The sequence below is a fragment of the Pyrgilauda ruficollis genome, unplaced genomic scaffold (assembly GCF_017590135.1).
Source record: "Pyrgilauda ruficollis isolate IOZ18807 unplaced genomic scaffold, ASM1759013v1 scaffold28, whole genome shotgun sequence".
Taxonomy (NCBI): Eukaryota; Metazoa; Chordata; class Aves; order Passeriformes; family Passeridae; genus Pyrgilauda; species Pyrgilauda ruficollis.
In genome coordinates, this window is record NW_024524155.1 from 6,248,480 (window position 1) to 6,270,357 (window position 21,878).

The 21,878-nt window shown below is 34.5% G+C and overlaps 1 long non-coding RNA gene across 1 annotated transcript; it reads right to left on the reverse strand.

Annotated features, from left to right (window-relative positions):
- Positions 1 to 1,458: 1,458 nt before the first annotated feature.
- Positions 1,459 to 21,161, reverse strand: LOC121355930. Its single transcript, XR_005955473.1, has 3 exons — positions 21,043 to 21,161; positions 6,575 to 6,674; positions 1,459 to 1,612 (listed from the first exon to the last, which is right to left on the reverse strand). It is a non-coding gene; the product is annotated as an uncharacterized LOC121355930 (long non-coding RNA).
- Between the last annotated feature and the right edge of the window lie 717 nt (positions 21,162 to 21,878).

Sequence of the window (21,878 nt, forward strand, 5' to 3'; positions counted from 1 at the left end):
AGTTTTTGAAATGAATCAATGAATAATTAAATCAATATATATTATCTCAATGTTATTATTATGTATGCCTATAAACACTTCATAACACACTCTCATACCTTTCCTTCTCAACAGATACAATGCATGTATCTGTTTCAGAAGAAACACATTAAAGTATTCACAGAAACAAAAATATATTTGTCACTATAAGACAGTGATTTACCCTTTGCTATATGTCCAAAATTTAACACACATATAACATGTAAAGGAATTCATCAGCTCATTTCCTTTTTCCTGACAGACTCATTCCTTGCACTGACTGCCAGTAGGAATCACCTAGAGGGTATAAGGCAGAGCAATAGCAGTAGGAAGGTTAGTCAAACCCTGCTGTAAAGACCAGCAAAATGTGTCTTGGGTACTTTATCTTATCAACAACAATTCAAATTCATATTAATATATGTGCAAAGGTCTATTATTCAAATAAGTGATAGACTTTGAAGGAAATAATTTCCTCATTACTAGCCCATCTCCAGAACATGTGTTTACAAAACAATATTCATAGGAGTTCTCTGAAAATACTTCACTCTTGTTTCTCCATCTAAGATGAGTGCTGTTCTTTCCTGGGAGAAGCAGGAGGGGAGGGTCAACTCCATAGATCTTCTACAATGTTTTTGAGGACTCTGCTCTTCCCAGAAGCCACCAACCCACTGTACTAACAGCAGTAAGGAGAATAAAACTTGTGTCCTGTTTTGCTAGCTTGGGAGAATTATCAATGCTCTCCTTTACATGCAGCAAAAGAAAAAAATTAAAATACTCTAGTACACTGCCTACTGTGTACTGAGTTCTGGTCAGAGCAGAAATAAAATACTTCCTTCTTAATAAATACTGTTTTCTTTATGTGTGAAAACTGTTGCTGTTGGAAGCTGAAGTCTGGTCTGAACACAGTATTTTAACTGGTAAAATGCTCTTGGCTTGGTTATTTTTTCCCTTTATACTGAGATATATGCAATTGTGCACTTACTTATATCAGTTCTACTTCTCGGAGAAGAAGAAATAAACTACTAGTGAACACAATTTCACATCAGTGAGCCAGTAATCAAAACCACACTTAAGAAATTGCACTACATAAATCTTATGATATAGTCATAACAGTGCAAGTCTTGTGTATAAACTAAACCTTTTGGAATGCAGCAAGTACCCTGCTGATCTGTATTCATTACTGGCATTATTGGCACCCTCTAACAGAGCCTCCACAATATTTGTAATGTTTCTGCTGGTGTTTTATTACTTCCCATTCCCATCATAGCTAAATAGAAAACTTGTGAAGGAGATAGCATTAAAAATAATTAAATTAATTATTTAATAAGCATATAATAACTCATAAAATGTTGATTTACCTTTTGGTGAAGCTTTCTGAGTAGTGAATTATGAAGGGTTTGGTAGCATACAGAGAGAAGTACATTTTAGACTTACCTGAAACAGTTTGCACATTATGTATCTACACCTTTGCAAGCAGGGGAAGCCCTTTCCCATATTACATTCCATAGATGCTCCTCTCTTTAAGGTATCTCTTTCTCAGTAGTATACCATTTATTTTCTTTGGTGGGGAAGAAAAACATGCATTCTTTTCTCCCTGATAAAATGAGCAGAAATTCAAATCAAGCTTCCATACATCAAAAAATAAAAATATTTTTAATTCACACTTTAAGGCCATATTTGACTATCTGCTAAGTTTCTAAATAGGCTGTTGCTTATTATAAACAGTATTGCCTGCATAAAGCTTAATTATAACAGAAACACTATTACACTCCTTGATTTTTCCATCTTCATTTTGACTCCTCCTCTTTAAGCAATTGTAAAGGTATCAAAATCAACACTGATTATAAAAATTGGGTCATTCAGTCAATCATTTCAGAATAAAAATGAAACAGATTGACATTGTAAAAAATAGCAGGCTATAGATAATCTTAACCAGTACAGGAGCCTAAATCCTTGTGATCTGTTTTACCAATTAATTATACAGTATTCTTGGTATGCTACAGTCAGTGGTGGTAAATTGACAAGTTGCCTCTGCCAATCTTTTTCCCCTGTGTTAAAGTGCAGGATCTTTGTTAAGCAAAATTACCTTTTTGTTTCAAATATCTTTGTTTTGTCAATACAGATTTTGAATTCTCACGCTGATTTAAGCCTCTCATTAAAAGCTTGACAATGCAAGAAGCAAAGAAAACAGATATACACTAAAAGCTGAGGTGCTTTAACACCTTAAGCATCTCCACAGGCTTCAGTTCTGGTGAAGAGTAGTTACCAATAACTAAAATCTGGTAGTAGTTTTTTAATGTCTGTTAAACAGATTATATTGGCCGAGTATTTTTTTGTATAGAGCTGTTGAGAATGAACTTTCCTGTCTGAACTCTGAAAGAGCTTTTTGCAGGTTTTCATTACAAGGTATACTTTTAGGTCTTTGTGAATAAAAAAAAATCCAGGTACTTACTTTGAGAAAAAATACAATTTGCTCTTTGCTGACTTTTAAGATCATTAAATTACCTTTGGAATTTAAAGAGTCTTAAGAAATCAGGAGGTTTTAGGTAGAAAGTTCAAGGAAGTATTTTTCCATATGGAGATAACATTAAAGGCAAAATGAAGTCCTATTCCTTGGACATGAAAATAGGAAAAAGTAGTTTCCTCTCATCTACCATAAAAATAAGAAAACTGATTTTTTTTTTTTCTAGTTATTACAAAGTAGAAATTCCCATGAGAAACCAACTCATGGTTTGGGTGAAATTGTAGAAGTTTAATAATTGACTTATTAGAAACAGTATTCAAGTCTAGTAAGAAAAAGCAATTTTCTTATAGAAGTACTTGTAAAAATACTTATAATTTTTAGGTCTGTATTAAATTAAATTAATGAAATCTGAACCAGTACAAGATTTTTTATCAGCAAAAGAACATTTACTGGAGTATTTTTAGAGTTGTTTGTAATTTTTGTTTGATTCAATATTTATTTTTCCTCTGAATCATGAAGCATAGACTGTGGAATTTTGATGTACTGGCACAGTGATTTAAAAATAAATAATCATAGTAAAACTCAAGAAATTTCTATAGATACATTCATAACTACATGTCTTTGAAAGATAACCAAGCTTGCTTGCTTTTGGAACAAGCACTTCTGGATTCAGTTTTTCTCTAGTTGCACATCAAGAATAGTCTAATTTACTTAAATGGGTTCTTCTATTCCTACAAAATAATGTGAGCAGAAATTAATTCTGGACATAACACATTTCTCCTTGTGCATGTTGTAAATAATGGAAAAGTCTTGGTGAATTGAAATGCAGCGCTGTCCTTACAGGCATGATTCTGTACAGGTCTCTTGATGCTAAATAGCTCAGAGGAGGAGGCTGTTGTAACTTACAATACCTTTCAGCAGTCTAGATTTAAGCCCATGGCTCAAAGACTTGAAGCTATTTAAGCCATCTTTATCCTATTATCAATGTCTGATCTTAAGATCAGACATCTTTTTTTTGTCCCAGTATTATACACAGGCACTATATAGTTACACTGATGTAACGTCTAATATAAACAGCATTCTGCTGATTTTGAAGTGCCTTGTAATGTCCTCACATTCACATGTCACATAAGGAAACTGTGCTCCAGGTTGTGTTTTACCACAACAGGATTGCTGCATTTTATAAAAATGCACAGGCAGATGTCATAGTATTAAATTAGCACAAATTTTGAAGTACCCGAGACAAAAAAAAAGTCAGAAAATTGCATTCTGAAACACTTTTTTCACATTCTGCTAGTAACATGCTGAAGAACCCATGGTAAACAATGTTCAAGGAGAATGCAATTAGTTTATGTTTTATAAAGAAAAAAAAGGAAAATGGTAACAGAAGTAACTTTTCATATTACTTACATAAGTATTATCATAAAATCATGTACTAGTATTATTTAGATTGGAAAAGACCTTTGAGAGCATCAAGTCCAACTGTAAACATGAATCATTAAGAGGCATAATTGTCAATAGGATAAAATAAGATTTTTCTTTTTGACATTACTCAGCTAAATTAACAGGAGCATGAAGCATGAAGCATATTTGAGTGCAAAATCTTAACATTACAAAGGAAAATTTTTATTCAATTTTAACCCTCATTCTTTTGTTGTTTTTATTAAAAAACTCTGCTTAGAATGTGTCTGTTCAAAGATTAATATATCTGTCAGTTGAACCAATACTGCAGTAACAAGCATAAGAAATTCAAGGTGGATTTATTGGGACAGTCAGAAAGTGAGAACCATCTTAAAATACTTTAAGAATGACAGTTATATGAGTTAAAGGATGGGGGGTGAGAGTAAAAAAAGACTGAAATTGGCCCTGGGTAAAGACAGGAAAATGGAATCATAAATCATATAAGACAGCTGTGTTCTTTTATCCATGGATCCAGATGTTCCCACTAAATGTGTAACAACTCCAGAATTATTTTACAAGGAGGAAAGGAACTGTGAATATTCGATTTCTCTCTTTCTTAAACAAGACTAGCTGGGAATGTTTGATGCCAATAGAAACTTTGACCCATGCTTGCAGGAGAGCAGCCTCTGAACAGAGTTCTTAAACATAACTCCTTACCAATGTGGACTATGATATGATTTAAACAGCCAGTGCTAAAAGGCTAAGGTCATACTGGGATCTTTTTGAAAACAGTGACTAGAATCAAATCTACGGTTGAAGCATCTGGGTAATACGAGGCTAGATACCCTCACTGACTAGGAATTTCTAAATGCTAGCCAGTATCAGGGGATGATGGAGTCCTGCTAGAATTATAATCAGTTTCATACTGAGATCGGAGGTAGATGAATATTAGATGGTGAGAAAATGAAATTAGAAGTCAATTCAGATATATTTTGAAATAGCAGCTCAGGACAGATCGTGACAAAGCTATTTAAATATCTTCCAAATGAACATTCTTTTCCTCTCTTGTCTCTGCCTCATCCTTAAAATGCAATAGCTGATCACATAACAGCTTATGTTTTCAAATAAAATAGAGAAGGAAAAGTTTTTTCACTCTTCTAAATGTTTCTTTATTACAAGAGTAAAATAGAATAATATGTTTTTCTTTGTATTAGTTTCCTTCACCAATAGAGTTTTGAAACTTAAAAACTAATACCTATAGCTGTTCCACAGTCATCTAAAAAGATACCTTATGCTGATAATAAAAAATAGCACACTATTGGGTTTTATTAGGTTATTTCTGTAATTACACCTCTGTGACTGAAGACAGCTATTAAGTGATTATCACACCATTGTTTGCAGAAGAGGGGAGAGGAGGATGAGACTCCATGAAATAATAAAGGATAAGAATGTTTTTGAAAATACATATGTTATATTTTCTTTTAAGTTTGATCTATAAGGACCTGAGCTGCTATTTTCAATTTAGCTCAAATCAAGAAATACAGAGAAAAATAAAAGGCAGAGACATCCACTTCTGGATTTAGAGGGTGCTGTTGAAATCATGGAGATAAATATGTACATCCCCATTTGAAGCCTCATGAAGTTTATTTGGATTGAAGAAATTAAGGCTCTTGGTTAAAAATTATATGCCATTCATAGTGCAACATTCCACAGAAACCTGAGTCCCTGTAAAATTGTGGGTACTTCTCTTCAGTTTGTTTTCTGTAGTTCAGGGCATGATAATATTGAGCATGATATTTTGTGTCTGTAGAGGTTTTCTGCATCTTTGCATAAAAGCAACCACTGCAGAAAAGGTGAGATATTTTCAAGATTTATCATGGATTGAGACATCAACATTTTTAAACACGTTAGCTGATACTGTGTCCTTCATGTCTTTAGCTGTTTGTTGGATTTTTTTTTTGTTTGTTTTTTTGAGCAAAAATAATAGTTTCTCAATTTGACAGGTCTGTTATATAAAATATTGAATTTTGTGTTGCTATGTAAATGTGGTTAGGAAGATTTTTTTTTTTCAAAAAACAACATTCTTCTTTCTCTTTTGTATTTTCCCTCAAAACTTTTAATACTGAAATGAGCTGGAAAAAATTGTGACTACCTTTTTAATATAAATTGTGGATAGAAGTCCTTACATTCTCACAGACCTCCTGAAGTATTTAGAAACCCTCTTTTCTTTCTGACAGACCTATTTAAATGTATACCAGCTTTGAGACATCAGTGGGGTAAGTACTCTTAGAAGACTTTTCCAAAAGGATGAGACAAACATGGTTGTTTTTTAGACTATGATGACATTGAGAACACCAATACATTTTATAAATTTCAAAAATGTATACAGCTACTTCTTCTTCATTTTCCACTATGAAAACATCATGACTTTTTATGCCTATTATTAAGAAAACACTGCCTTGAGGGAGCTGCTGTAACAGTTTAAAATTAATCCATATTTCATCCTTTGGTTTAGGTGGTGAGTACTTTTTAATTCTTATATGATTTTAAAACTGCACCCAATTAAAAAATTCTCCTTCAGTTTTTATATTGTATTCCATTATTATATGCAAAAAAACTGGATTTCCATGATTTTCAATCTTTACTCACTTTGTTATCTTCTCAAGCTATGATCAAATTATCAGTGCTTACCTGAAGTTTCTTCCAAGCCTTTGGATCACTCTTCGAGCAGAAAGCCAGGTATATGGCAATTAGAAATATTTGTGAGTCCACCTCCAAAGGCTGAGGAAACCTGCTTACAATTTAAAGTGAGTAGTGGTGTGATAAACACTTCTTAAAAAGGGAAAATATATAATATAAAGTACAAGAACAATATACTGTAGGAGGAGTGAATCAGATGTATGAGGAGTTTTCTAAATAGTGCTATCAATCTGTTCAATATTAGAAAAGGTTTATTTAACTTTAAAAGGGATAGATAGAAAATCTAAGATTTTAAATCCTGTGAATGGTGACCTGAATATTGTGACCTGAACATAAATTTTGTAGCAGAGAAAAATATATCAATCTAAACTACTATAGGATTTCTGATATAACTATGATCACAGAAGGAAGAAAGAGAAATCAAACTGGAATATTGTTACTTGTAAATTCTCTTTAATCTAGACATATGACAATACATTAAAAGTAAGATTTAACAAAGAGGAAGAAGTGGCTCAAAGCACCATATTGGGTGGAGAAGCTACTTGTGTTATTGCCTCTCATCAGTAGACAACTGAAGAAAACATCCTAACACATATTCAACCAGATATGGAAGAAGCAGGTTGACCCACAGAATCACAGAATCGTTAAGGTTGGAAAAGATCTTGAAGTTCTTAGATTCCAGCTCTTAATCTAGAAAAAAAAGGGACCTTAAGGACCTTCCTAACCATTGCAAATTTCAATATAGATTCTGGACTTTTAACTTTACACTCTGAAGGATTCATTTTAACATGGTTAAAATCTTCAGAAAATCTGGAATCAAATTTTTGTGCCATCTCCTACAAATGGCTTTGAATTTGTGGGACATATGGTGAATTTTTATTTTTTCAACACTTAACTGACTTATATTACTGATAAACAAAAGGAAAAAGGATTTTTTGCCTTTAGGTGATGTATTTTCTCCTGATGGAAGCTGACAATGAACTAAATAGCTATGTTTGGTATTCTACATGCATAGAATTGTGACTGGCCAATCCATAGAAAAATGTCAGTTTTAGAAGTAACAAATGGTTATTTTACTTCTCTTAACCTCATAAAAATTAATGAAACCTGGTTGACAAGAGCTGAGAAAGAACTTAGCTGAAAACATGAACATACCAAGAATACTTAAGAATTCTATTAATCCCTTGATAAAAGAATCTAAAAGACCTGTCTTTGCTCCAGAATTTCTGATAGACTCTTACAAACTATTTTTTGCTGAAGAAAAGCGCCAATCCTAATAGGGAATAAAAAGCTTGGTTAGAATTAAATAATCTTTGGGAAATAAGCCATTTATTTTTCTGTTCAGGACGTACCCTGTAATGGACTTCCATAATGGAATATGCTAGGCTGTATTGGTGTCTTCAGAGAATCAGAAAAATAATAATTCTAATTCTTTGTTTCCTTAAGTATCTTACCTATTCTTAGGAGTATAAAGACACTAAGGATTTCTGAGACTTTCAACCCAATTCTACTGCAGCATCCTCAGTTTTATTAAGATAGAAAAATAGTTGGCAAAAAATGAGAATACAAAGCACTAATGCTTTTTTTCCTACCCTTAGATTTCGTTCAATCAATTTTTTTTCCTCAAGCAAGGACCAGGTGTTGAGACCCATTTTATTAGCCCTTCCATGAAAATGCAGGGAGTTTCTGACCCTGCTGTATATAATTGGAAAGCTGAGTAATTACATGCTATATAATTATATGTTTAGTTCTTTGGAAATGGACCCAGGCAACAGCTTTCAGCCAGGAAAAATCCAGAAAAAAAAAAAGCAACAAAAAACTAAAAAAAAAACCCCAAAACAAACAGAAACCAAAACACACACACACAAAAAACCCCAATAATGTTCTGTTTCTGTGCTTACACTTTATACATATACATTTTTAATACGTGAAACGACCATACATTAATCCTTTATCTACTTTTTTTTCTGCATTCTCTGTTCACAAATATTTTAGAGTACGTCTTTCAAAGAATAAACATAAACAACAATATTATTTTTCTGATGACTAGGAGAAAAACATTTTTTTTCCAATCTCTTCTCCCCCTCCAGCCCTTCACTCATTATTGTGTTGCTAACCTACTCCACCTTTTTGTGTGCTTTAGAGCGATCTGTCAAAATATAGAAAAATAATTTTTAAATTAAGATCTTGAAAAGATATGAAAAGAAATTCTTAGAGAATACAGCATTGTCTAAAGAGAAAGACAGAGGAAACACGGAGACAAAAGATGTGGGCAAATTTAGGAATGTTGTGGTATGGCTATGCAAAAATAAGTCAACTTTTTAATTATATGGGTAGATTTGGTTTGGGGTTTTTAAAATTTTGTTTTGTTTTAGTTTGGTTTGGGTTTTTTGTGTTTTTTTTTTGTTTGTTTGTTTGTTTGTTGATTGCTTTTTTGGTTTTCTTGGTCCCAAATGGAATTTTTTGAAGCAATGGAACTACTAGATTTAGTCCAGGGTTTTCTAGAGGTTTAGGAAATTTTGAAAATTTCATTTACATACAATAGTTCTTCCTTCTGTCTCAACGTCTCCAGGCAGGATATGCAAAGAAGAAGAAATGAGTAGTGTGGATTTCCTTGTGCCTTGAAATCTTAGACTCTCCTTCAGGGAAGAAGCAGAATTGTTTTGTGCCACAATACCAACTAATAGTGTGCACTCAAGAAGTGAGAAGACAGAGATAATCAAATCAGTTCTGAGAATAATAGGATGCAAAGAGAATTCAAAGAAATTTTTCTATTCAAGTACATAGAACAACCCTCTTTTCCACACAGAAGTGGGTGTTGCTTGAATATGTGTGACCAATAGCATTGTATGACCACTCGATGGACATTCTTCTTCACATGTACCAGGTGGCAGAACTGATGTTTTGAAATCTCACTGTATGAAATGCTGAGTAAAGCATACTGTCAAGTACTAGGTGACTATGTAGGGACCATATTTCTTTCATAGTCACTGTGGAAATTTTAGAAGCTATTATAAAAAGAATTCCAACAATTTACAAGCTGACCTTATTATTGCACTTCATCTTTTTCTTTACTGTTACTTCACTGACCTGAGGCAAGTTTGCAGAATTACCATGCTGGAAAAAGTTTAAATGTCTGTTTAGATACTGAATGGAAAGAAAATGTTTAATTCTACAATTGCATCATTCATTATAAATATTCTAAATCAGGGAGTTCTGGGATTTCATTTGTCCAGGGCCTAGTACAATAGTTCCCCTGATTGTGCTCTTGAAGCATTATGAATTGATGAATAAATGAATAAATATCATCTCAATGTTTCAGGCAGAGGCATGAAATCCTTTTTACACACCTAAATGTGTTATATAGTATTTGCTATAGAGAGAATTTCTTTCCTAATGGCAGGTAACAATAGCTTTAAAATAGGAAGATTCATAATCCTTATGGGCTTCATCCTATTGTGTAATTGAAAATACCACCAATATATAATCATTACATAACTCTTGTATTAAAATAAATGTAATAAATTATTTTTAATTGTGTTTCATAAACAATTGTTTCATTGGTTGATAAAGTAAAGGGAACAATTAAGTAAAAAAGGGCAAAACACATTGGAATAAATGAGAGAAATTATGATTAGTGTATATAATGAGTCTATGAGTGTATATATTATGTTTAAAGTATTTCCTATTCCTGTGGGATATTTACTAAACTAGACCTATTTGAGAATCCACAACCACATACAAACAAAGCCTGCTGATGTTGCAGTTTTCATATGTACTTTTCAATAGTCACACATCTACAGAGCACAGCAACAAAGCAGAGAATGTTATTCCTTTGGCAACATGAGCTGGTACAGCATAGGAAATTTGGCATGATTTTTTAGCTGTTCCAAACTTTTTGGTCCACATTCTTAGTCTTCCCACAACTTCTTAGGGACATTCTGGCAGTTCAAAGCAGTTGCAAAATGCACACATCCTGTTTTTCAAAGACTGAATGTTGTAATTTATTGTTTAAATATCTTCACGAAGGACTTTTGTCTATTAAAGCAAAACTGTATTATAAAAGCTGCAGAGATAACCACTGCACCCTGAATAGGCCTTCTGACTGAGTCCCCGGACTGCACGCTGATGAAGATGGGCTGATGGAGACTCAGGTATGGGCTGGGGGGACAAGAATGTATTCACAGAGGGATCAAGCTTAGCATCTTCAAGGTGAGGACCACAGACCACAGGGCTGTCAGCTGCCAGACTGGCACAGACCCTCACACCAAAGCCTGGGGGGATGGAAGGTTTTGGGTGTGTAGTGAAGAAGCCTCCGGTTCGAGGCAGTGAATGCCCATCCTCTGCTGTGCAGAGGAGCCCAGCTGTGGGGCCCCTCCACCCCGGGAAAAGCCGCATCCTAGCAAAGGACAGCAGAGTCATAGTCTGTAAGAATCCGCACCTGGACGGGCTGTTTGGGTCCAACCTGGCTAGCTATGGACCCCAGCACACATAATCTTACATGAACAAAAGACCAGAAGCGCTCTTCTCTATGTGGGGATGAACGTCCTCTCAAAAGACACCTGAGAATCAGGCGACACCCCAGATGCGAACGACAGTGTAGCTTGATGGTGGGAGACTTTTATCCCTGGGGGAATGGGGGGCGGAGGAAGAGGACCACAGCCAATGGGATACCAGCGAGGAGCAGCGAGGGGAGGGACTGACCAGGGAAGAGACCACCGGCGGTACTGGGGAGAGGGGTGGGTAAGAGAAAGACCATGTGATAAGAGAGGGGAAGAACAAACTGTGTGATGTAACGTAAACTATTCAGTGCAATATAAAGACTACTCAGTGTAAATCTCCAATCACCCAGTGCAAAACAACAACTAAATTATTTAGTGCAATAGAACAATAGCCCATCGGAGGCCTCCCACAAAGGGGCCCCCAGACCCTGCACCAGGGCGCTGCAAATGATGCAACAGGTCCACAGTGTTGCAAGGGACAGTGTCAAACCGGACCCCTGCAAGGGAAGCACCTGGGTGTTCCCACAGGGCCCAAATGTACACTAATCCATGGGATTCTACACCTTTTGGCACAGCAGGAGCAGCAGCAGCTGGGGGACCATCACCACCCAGATGACAAGAGAGAGGGGGAAAAACAGTTGTTGTTGGAACCCTAGACGGGTGATGTGTTTACACATAACCCCTGTCACTCTCCCTCTGTGCCCCATCCCCACCATGAAAAACTTTTTCTATTTTTTCTTTCTTTCTTCTTTTCCATTTCATTCTCTTTGCTTCTTTTAGTATTAAATAAAATATAGTAGTATATTGGCACCAACATCTAACGTTTAGTTTTAATCATGTTTTTTGGGTATATTTTGAACATTTCTGGGTCTGATCCATTTTATTCACAGAGGCTTGGTCTCCTTTTTCTTCACTGTTAAACCAATTCTTTACAGATTGAGAAAAGCACAAAGCTGAGAGCTCCAGGGACCCTATAGCTACAAAAGGCGTGCCAGGGAGAACACGAAACAGCCCCAGCATTGCTCCTTCGCCACCTTTTTGCTTCGCCACCACCCATGTACTGGGCACCTCAGCAAAAGGCTGCTTTTACTGCTCTGCTTAGGGTTAGACTTATACTTAAGGTTCCCTCAGCAGCTTGGCTCAACTTGAACTGAATACTTTGTTAAAATAGGCAGAAACATCTCATAAATTACTTTTAGGGATTCCCTGCTGTGTGGCAGCCCTGACTCTCTTTTCCTTGAGTACAAGGGATTAAATGGTTGTGGGGAGTGAAAAAAGGGCACACTTGTCACTTATTCCCAGAGATTACTTGCCAGTTGCTGTTAGACAACAAAATGATTCCAAATTTGCTTGAACCTAGGTAAGGACAAATATATACTTGAGCCACAGTTTCTAATGGTCTTAACTTGATTTCTAGTGTGCCCTGAGTAACTAGTGAAGAAAACATTTCTTTACAATTTTTCTTGTTCCCTGGCTGTTCGTCATGCTCAGACTGGGGTTTCTAAACCTTTGAAGGAAGAAAGGAGTTAATCCTTTCTCTCACACAGTCTTAATTCATAGGCTTCAAGCTGAGTACCTCTAGTTCAGAACATTAGTAGAATAATAACTTCTTACTATCTTATTCATTTAATCCTATAAGAAGCACGTTCTACTAAAAAGAAAGTCAGGAGGTGGTAGGTTAGAGATTCTAAATGTGCAGTGAAACAGCCTGCCTTCATCTAGAGGCGTAGGAAACAGCAGCAGAAAAAGAGCCATAGTCCGTGGATGTGACCCTGAATAGAACCTTTTTATGAATCTTATATGTCCCTGTCCTATGTATTTCTTGTTTTTTAACTTTCTCTTGAGACTTATATTTAATTTAGTTGTTTTTTACCATATTGCTGTTTAATCCTATGAGGGATGGAAAGGAAAACAGCTTGTAAGGTTTGTAATGACCTTGAAAACAGAAACAGCTGCCAAGGTCACATTTAACCTGTTGACTGAGTTCGGCAGGGAACTTTCAGATTGACCAGTTTTTCCCCCTGCTAAAGGTATCAGTCAATGGAAATCCCAGAAATAAAATGGGTTAGACACTTCTCCCTTCAAAGATGAAGAAATGTTTATACATGCATATATTTAAATCTATGTGTAAGGTGCCTCACGAGGAATATCTGATAAGAAGTCATGCCTACTATACAGCTTGCACTTACATTCCTTGAAGTTCCATTAAAAGTTAACTTTTAATTCAGCTTTGATCTGAGAAGTTTTGTGGTAGAGTGCAGTAAGGTTATTTCTCTAATCCAGAGACTGACAGCACAAAAGAATCTGGAAAAATGCTTTATAAAGTGGTCCTGTGGGGATTCTTTCTGTCGGTGCAATCAGATTTGCTCATGGTTTTTAGAGACAAATCATGACTGTTCCACACTCCCACACCCACCCCTTTCACATTGTGAGCCTTGAAATTTAATTGAGGTTTTGAAAATACTCAGTGTTCTTTCTGATTGGTCATGAATAATAAAACACTTGCAATTATAATGCAAATTATTATTCTGTTGATGATGAAAGAACCACAGTAGAAAACCAGTTTATCCTTGTATTGTTTGGACTGTAGTAAAAAAAAAAAAATATATGAGAGAAAAAAGAAGATGAGGTATCTATAAGAAAAATTAAAAAGAAAAAGGAATTAAGGAATTTTCTTTTCTAGATATATTTCATATTAATTAATAATTCCAAGCTATATCATTCAATAATTTTCTTCTCTACATAATTCAGCTGTGGACTGTAAGGGATGCAAAAAGAAAATATGTAGGCTTCTGGAGAGGGTTTACAAATTTGTTGTTTAGAGAAGGAAACCAGTCCAGGCAACACTCTTTATTTAGTACTGCACAATGATTGTGAAGAAAAGGACAAATGTAGGCAGTGGAAAGGGTAGCAAAAAAAGGCAATTTTCAACCTACTCGCTTTTGTGGCTCTTGGATCATTTGTATCTTGGGGATCTTTGTGATTTTTTTGTCATTTCTTCACCCCAGTGGCTAGGTCATGACTAACTCCAGGTGCAGAACTGTGATTTAATCATGCTCAGATACAGATTAATGTTTATATTTTTTCTCCAAAAATGAAATTGCTGTCTACAATTTCAAGAAAAGTCATGGAAATAACAATTACCTGCTACCCTGATTAGTTGCTTGGTCCTTGGCTAGAGCATAATAAGCATATTTAAGGAAGAAGCACTTCAAAGGTTTAAAACTCTTGTTAGCCTTGTCAATGCTCTGGCAGATGAACTGTACAAAATCAGTGGCTATTTGCTTTGGTTGTGTTTTCTTTGAGTATTTTTCTTACTTTTGTGGGGTTTGTTTGTTCATCTCTAAACTCACTTTTTCCTTCTTTACAGAAGAAAAATAATATTTTTAAAATATGTTTTTTTTTATAAAATGGATCCCTAACAGTATAACATTAATTGAAATTTCAAAATTTATTTATTAAAATTTATATTTAAAAAATTAAACCATTTTAATATCACTTTGATCAATACATCCCAGCCCTTTATTTTTGTTATCTGTTCCTCTATACTTTCAAGTTTGTATTACTGCAGGTTTTCAAATTATTCCACACATCCTAGGTCTTTACAGATTTTAGCAGCTAAAATTCCATGAGACAGGTAAATGCAGTTTGGTCCAATGGGAACCAGAACATACATTCTTCATTGTACTGATTTCAAATTCATGTTGTAGTTAAAGGCTAATACAAGAATATTGACTTAAATATTTCAAATTTTGTTAAATCAGAATTTGTCAGCCTCACACTTTCCAGTCTGGACATGCTTTTCTTTTTCCTTTCACCTACTCTATAGCTCATAGTTGGACAGCTTTTCTCTGTTAAATGCTTTGACAAAGCTCAGGACAGCTTTGGTGAATAGAGCATTAATCTTGGACTTGAGCAATTCTGTCCAAAGTCTGTGTGAACTTGGGAAGCCAATTAGTTTTTCAACTTTGGTTGTACATCTCTAACATACAGATGTCAATTTTAGTTCTGTAGTTTGTAAATTTAGACAAGTACCTTCAAGACTAATGCTTCTACCTAAAAGAATAAGGAAATCAACCATTTAAGTAATGGAGACAGACTCTATGAATTAATAAGGACTTCTCATTAAGAAAGTTAAACAAACAAACCACACAAAATTCCCCCTTTCTACCTGAAAGCAGTTTAGATAGTCAACAAAAATTTAGCCTTCCATTAAGCACTCTATTTAAAAATATTTGTAGTTTAAAATACATTGAAAATTAATGAGGACTAAGCATCAGCAACATAAGTAAATATTCCGTATTATTTTCATGCTTGACCTTGAGATTTTCTTCTTTAAGAAATTAAATAATTTAAAATTTCTCAAAAAACCAATTGCTTTTCACAAAAATCTTGTGGTTTGTATTTTGTTTAAAAAAAAAATTAGAAAAAACTGTAGCTATTTTAACTATGCCTAAATTAAAAGCTAAAATGACATGAGGGGAGACATTTATATACATTGTTGAGTTGTGGACAATTTTATGGGTTTTTTTAATGCAAGGAAAAAATATATTAATAACATACAACCTCTTAATTAAAGAGTGAGTTTAATTTTTAATTTAAAAAAAAATAATTTTTATGGAGCAACAATCTTTGGAAACTCACTGTAATGTTCTTTAACACTGCATGTGTGTTCTGCTCAGAAATCCAGGTACTTAAGGCAGAAAATAGCTCTTTTGATAGTAAAACAGTCATGTCCTGCCATTGTTGACCCAAAATATCTGCTGCCTACAACTGTCATATGTACTAGCCTAAGTAGCACATCCCTGAGTTTGCAGACTATTGGAAAATGTACATTTTAATTAATTTTTGTCTATGCCTGAACTGCAAGCAGTGTTGCCCAGCTTTTGAGAGCAGAACAAATCCTGCCATCTCTAACAAAACCATATTGATTCCTCTCTATTACACCCCGCAAACATTTGGATATGTGAATATTTGATTTAGCAAGCATACCTCCTTCTAATAAATGACTAGAATGAACTCTTCATTATGTTAGAGTACCTGTGTGTATTTTTTCCATGTAATAACATTTCTAGGGTGGGAGAGAATTCAAGTTTCAAGAAAAATGCAAACTGGGGGAAAAGAGTGCCAAAACTAAAGGCCAGAGAATAATTTTTCTCTCCTGTGATTTGCTCCAGGCTTACTATGTTACTCAGAGCTGGCAATGGTTGAAAGTATTATACTGTTGGACAAGATCCAACTTCCATGTCCAAGGATGATGAAAAAATGATTCTGTTACAGCCTTATCTCCACCTGGGCACTCAAGTCAAGTTACAACTGTTCTGATGGTGCCCCGTGCATTGGCCCAGACAGAAACTACAATCCTAAAGCAATCCTCAATGGAATCAATCCTTTATCAGACCTAGTGAGTGAATTATGCCTAGTGAGTTATTCTTAACCATTGTGTGCCCTGAACAGAATTTTATCAAGAAGACTAGGAAAATAAACACATATACTGAACAGCTTTGAAAAATGTAATCCAAAAACCGGATGAGTCATGTTCATCTCAATTAAGTTCATACAAAATCCACTGCTTTCCTGACATGTATCCCAGTGAAACCAAATACTATATAATATTGGCATATGCTTATTTCATACATAATTTCTGCCATTAGCATAAATCTTTGGGGTCTTTTTTTATTGTCTAGGCAAAATTATAATATTACTATTGAAATGCTGCAGTAGGATGGGAGGTATTTGTAATTTGTATTTTAATGAAAGAAAAAAAAATTAAAATTATTGCATCCACATAGATTTGTTCTGTTTTAAAATATTTCTTGTACCCTTATTTTCATTTTCCAAAATTACTTTACAAACTAAGGTCTTTTGAGGTTGTTAGCAATGCAAACTGATTAAGCTGATAATAATATTGTGAAAGATTTAAAGACTAGTCCATTGTGATATAGAGTAATTAATAATACTGCATCTATTGCAGATGTTTTTATAGATAATTTCAATAAATGAATATTTACAGTATGTGAGAATTTCTTTTTTTTTGTTATTTTTATGGATGCAAGCTGGCTTACAGCTGAATTGTCTGCCTCAACAGGAGTGTTTTTCAATATTTAAAAGCACACTACAGAATAGTTTGTCACAAATGTACTGGATATATCCAGCTTTGGGTAATTGAATACCCACATGTTCAAAGAATTCACAGAAGCAGTGCCCTTCCTGAATCAAAATGAGACTAGAATAAGAGGATATTTCACAGCTTTAGGAAGAAGTTCAGAAATGTTAAGACACCTTAAATGTACTTTATGAAGGTTTCAGCAATATTTTGAAGGGGATTTGCTAACAAATGCTAGAATGAGTTATTTTCTATGTGGCCAGGAGATTGCAGTGGCAAAACAAAACTTAGAAATAACACAGTTATACTTCCCCACTTCGAACACCACAGCAGTCAGTGCAGAGGGGTGGCAAAAAGCATTAATTACAGTTCATGGTTTCTTAGCTCTGGCGTCATCAGAGGTTAAATTCTGTAAGTGAGAATATCTTAAGTATCACAGCCATAATAGTTTAATTTTTTTTTCACAAAATCTTTTACCTGATACAAATTAAGGAATGGCACATTTCCCCTTTTTAGCATCTTTTGCATAGAAAAAAGATTATGGAAGAAAGATTACATTTACCTTTCAAAATTTCCTTTCTTCCTTTCCCCATGTATGTTGGGAAGACCAGCTGTATATTGACTACAACTGTTACTTTTAGTGGGATAACAGAACATTAGCTCTTGCCAAGACACAGATTTGCAAATAACTAGATTTGCAAGTATTCGGTGCTCATCAGGATCATCTCTCAGAGGAGAAGTTGTTCTTATTGCTCTCATCCAGTCTCTTCATCTGCACTACTAATAGAGGAGAGCTCTTAGCCTACATTTCTTCTTCCTTTCCCCTTTTCTCCACGTTCAGTCTTCACATTTGCAAATTACATTATACGTACATGTGATATAATTACTTAAAAAATAAATTTTGGTAGAAGCTCATGCAGTTTCCTAGTGCAGGTGCAATTAATAACAGATGATAATTATATATCCTTATAAAATACTACTAAAGTCTGTAGAGTTCTTGTTTAATGGATTTTCATGAATCAACTTTTAGCAAAGGTGAGATAAGGTAAAAGACACCTTCAGGAACTAAAATGTCTCCCTTCTTCTTTGGAATCTCCTCTACAATGGACCTTTTGCTGTGTTATGATCTCTGTTATTATTGGAAGTATCTTCTAGAAATATAATGTGTAGACTACTCTTTACATTTTCAATGTGGCCTATTAGACCAATTTTTGAAATTAAAATTTGCCAATAACCCAGAGAGATAGGACAACCTTGATTTACAGCAATCTCTCAAGAAAAGTAGATACTCAGATCTGTTCTTTGCAAATAAGTCACAAATAAAGGCTTTGAAAATGAGGTTTTGAAAAATTCATGGGGCTGCTTACTGACCATTTACTGTCACATGACGAAGTCAAAGGGAGAATTAAAACTTGTTAAGCTTCTGGAAATCATCTGGCCAGATGTCTTAATTTGCTAAAACAACATTTAAATATAATTTCCTAATTAATTAAAAAAAAAAAAAGAGTTAAAAGGACACTCAAAAGAAGTGGCTGAGAAACCAGTCAGGCCCAAGTACAAGTGAATCTTGTACCTGTCAAGAGACAACTCTTTGTGTGTATGTGTGCACGAGATGGAAACAGTGTCTAGTTTGACAGGATAATGTTCAGAAATTATGCAATCACTAATGGAAAGGCTAATGAATTAAGGATGTAGTTAACAAGATACCAAAATATTGAGGTCCAACATATTATTAATCAGTGAAATACTGGTATATTTCAGCATCTGAAGCCTGATGTCTGGAAAAACCACATTAAACATTTAGAAACAATACTTTCTGGCATCCCTTTCTGTAAACGGATCCTATCAAAGTGTAATTTTTGGTATATTTTCAATTCCCCTTGTCTAAACATTTGTTTAGTGTTCTCATGTACTGCTAAACATCTGCCACATTTGATTTCGGATGCAGTTCTGTTTCAATGATGAGTAAAAATGTTCCTGCATGTATATTTTTCAATCATTACTATTAATAAATAGCTTGGGACTGAGTGCCTGCCTGAGCATTGGAAACTCCTAATTTTGTGTTTAAAAAGGTCCTTGCTCTGAAAATGCAAAATTTGAGGGTAATTTTAAAGCAGACCACTACAATAAACAGTGTTCATTTAAAATGTTTTCCATAGTTTTAAGACACTTCTTACAGCAGTTCTCCTCAAGAAGAAGTTTTAAGGTACCTTAGTTTTAAGGTATCTATTATCTTTTAGTCTCAAAGGTCAGCTCCAGACCTAGGAGACATCTGGTAGCTAGCCCATTGTTGTGGAGAGAAACAGCACTCTCTTGTGCAATGCTGATGCTTCACAATAATGTCATATATTTGCCTTGTTCACATTTAGAAAATGCCATTCTTATAATCTGTGGAGTAGCCCTGCATGGAAGGCCTAATAGCATGCACACAACAAAAGAAAATACCTAGAAAAGTACATGTGAAAATGTGTACTGTCTGTAAGTAAACAAAGTATATTTATCACAGCTGCACTAACACTCCAACATGAAATTATTGGATAGTTAACTATTCAGCCCTTATTTCATTTTAGATTACTTTGTTATTGGGAGTCTTGCTAAGCAATAGGATACTATAGAAGACGTTTAAGTTAAAATATACCTGAAATAGCTTGTAAAAGTGTATGGATGACCAGTTCTAAAAGGCACTAAGCTGCATCATATCTGGTTTTTTTAAACTGTGTGACCTCTTTAAACTATAACCACCTTTATACTTCTCTGCTAGTACGATATTGTGTATTTATATAGGGGATTAGTAATAGCACAACTGCAATGTAATCAAATGCAGGATTCAATAACAACACAGAAGTTAAAATACCGTATGAATATAAAATTCCCTTTCAATCTTGCTCAACCTAATTGACGGCTTCCCCCTGCTCTCTTTTTCTTACTTTGTTTTAAATAATGTACTTTTTTCAGCTACCACTATGACAAGGAAGGTGAGAAAGGAGAGGGATAGCAGAGCAGGTTTATTTTGGTAACATTCTTGTTCATGTGGAAGAATATTGCATTACATGCAGTTTGACCCCCAGATAAGAATGTTCAAAGAAACAGAATCAGAGGCCAATTATGAACCTTCAGCCTTCAATCTAAAGTGAAGGATTGTGACAGTTTGCTTAAGATGGGAGCTTTTTGGTAAGTGAGCTGTGTTAGAGGAGTGATGCCTAATTAACTAATTGATCTGATACAAAGCTGAAGCCTCTCATAAAAGAAAAAGGAAAAGTGATCACTTTGGAAAATCTTGCCATTTCCTCTTGTGATCATCTTAATTATTTTCTGATAAAAATGATAAAAGTGAAGGGGGAAAGAGAAAGGAAGGATGTGATAAATTAAGAAGCACATGACCAGTTGTAATGTGTCAAATATTTTAACCCAAGGTGTAGCTGCTTTTTATCTCATCTAGATGCAATGAAGTTTAATATAACAGAATTATATTTGAGTTCCTTTACAATAACTGAAGCCTTAGTGACAGATAAACAATTATTTAAAACTATTTTACAGAAGCTTATTTTATCAATCACTGTGTTTATCCCCAAGCTAACTATTAAGGAAAAAACAATCTAGATTTTTTTAGGTGGCTAAATTATTCATTTTACTTGTTTGGACATTTGAACATGTCCATTGTAAATGTGTTGGTTAAGTTCCATATGAATTATGAATTCTATCAGAATTCTTTGGCCAAAGCGAAGTGTACACATACACACCAGTATCATCAGCTTAGAAATATGACTGGTGATTTTTTGACAGCTGCAGAAATTAAAAAAAAAAATCAAATTATTCAGAAAGCAAAATAACAGAAAACAATGAATTCTTACCTGAGAGGAAGCAAGAAAATTAAGGTGCTGAGTGTTGAATCCTTTGGCCATTGAAGTTTACAAATGTTAGTGGTCTTAATATGCCAATGGAAACACAAGATTATGATTCAAAAACTCTTTGGTTACATTTCACACCAATAGTATCAGTGCTCTCAGTGTAATGTAATGACCTTGATGATGAACTACTGAAGCTCCTTCCTAGGGCTTGTGCTTGCGGTTGAAAACTGAGAAGGGTAGATTAATACGAAGAAAACACATGCAGGTCAAATAGCTTGCCATGCTCAGTGTATTCACTTCAATGTACCTTCATAAACTTTAATGTATTTTAAAAAGGTATCCCCTTTCAAAGCTTATTAGTGGTTTCAAGGGTTGCAGAAAAAAAACCAAAATGGACACAAAGTCCTATCTTTTGTATGTGTTGTATCATTTCAGAGTTCAGCCACATTCTGTATTTTAGTCCAAGTGAATTACAGTAAACAAGTGTGGTCAGCAAGATGTAATCTAAACACCAGTAGCCAGCATGCAACATTAATCTGGAGTATTTTTCTCTGCACCTTCAATTCAGAAATTCCTTGCATTTAAAGATTGAGCCATAATTTTACACAGGTATGAGAAATTACTTTCCCTTATATTGAGGCTTACTTTTAATGTATGTGGCAATTTTGGCAGAATCCCTATAGCTGCAACATTTGCTTTCAGTTTTTCTTCTCCAGTGTAAAACTGAAATTATTTCTGTCAGTTTATGAAGGAACAGTTGTTTTCCTTTATAATTTTCTTTAATGCATCTGGAAGACTATTTTATACTGCTGTATTTTCAAAGCTTATCTTCTTGTATA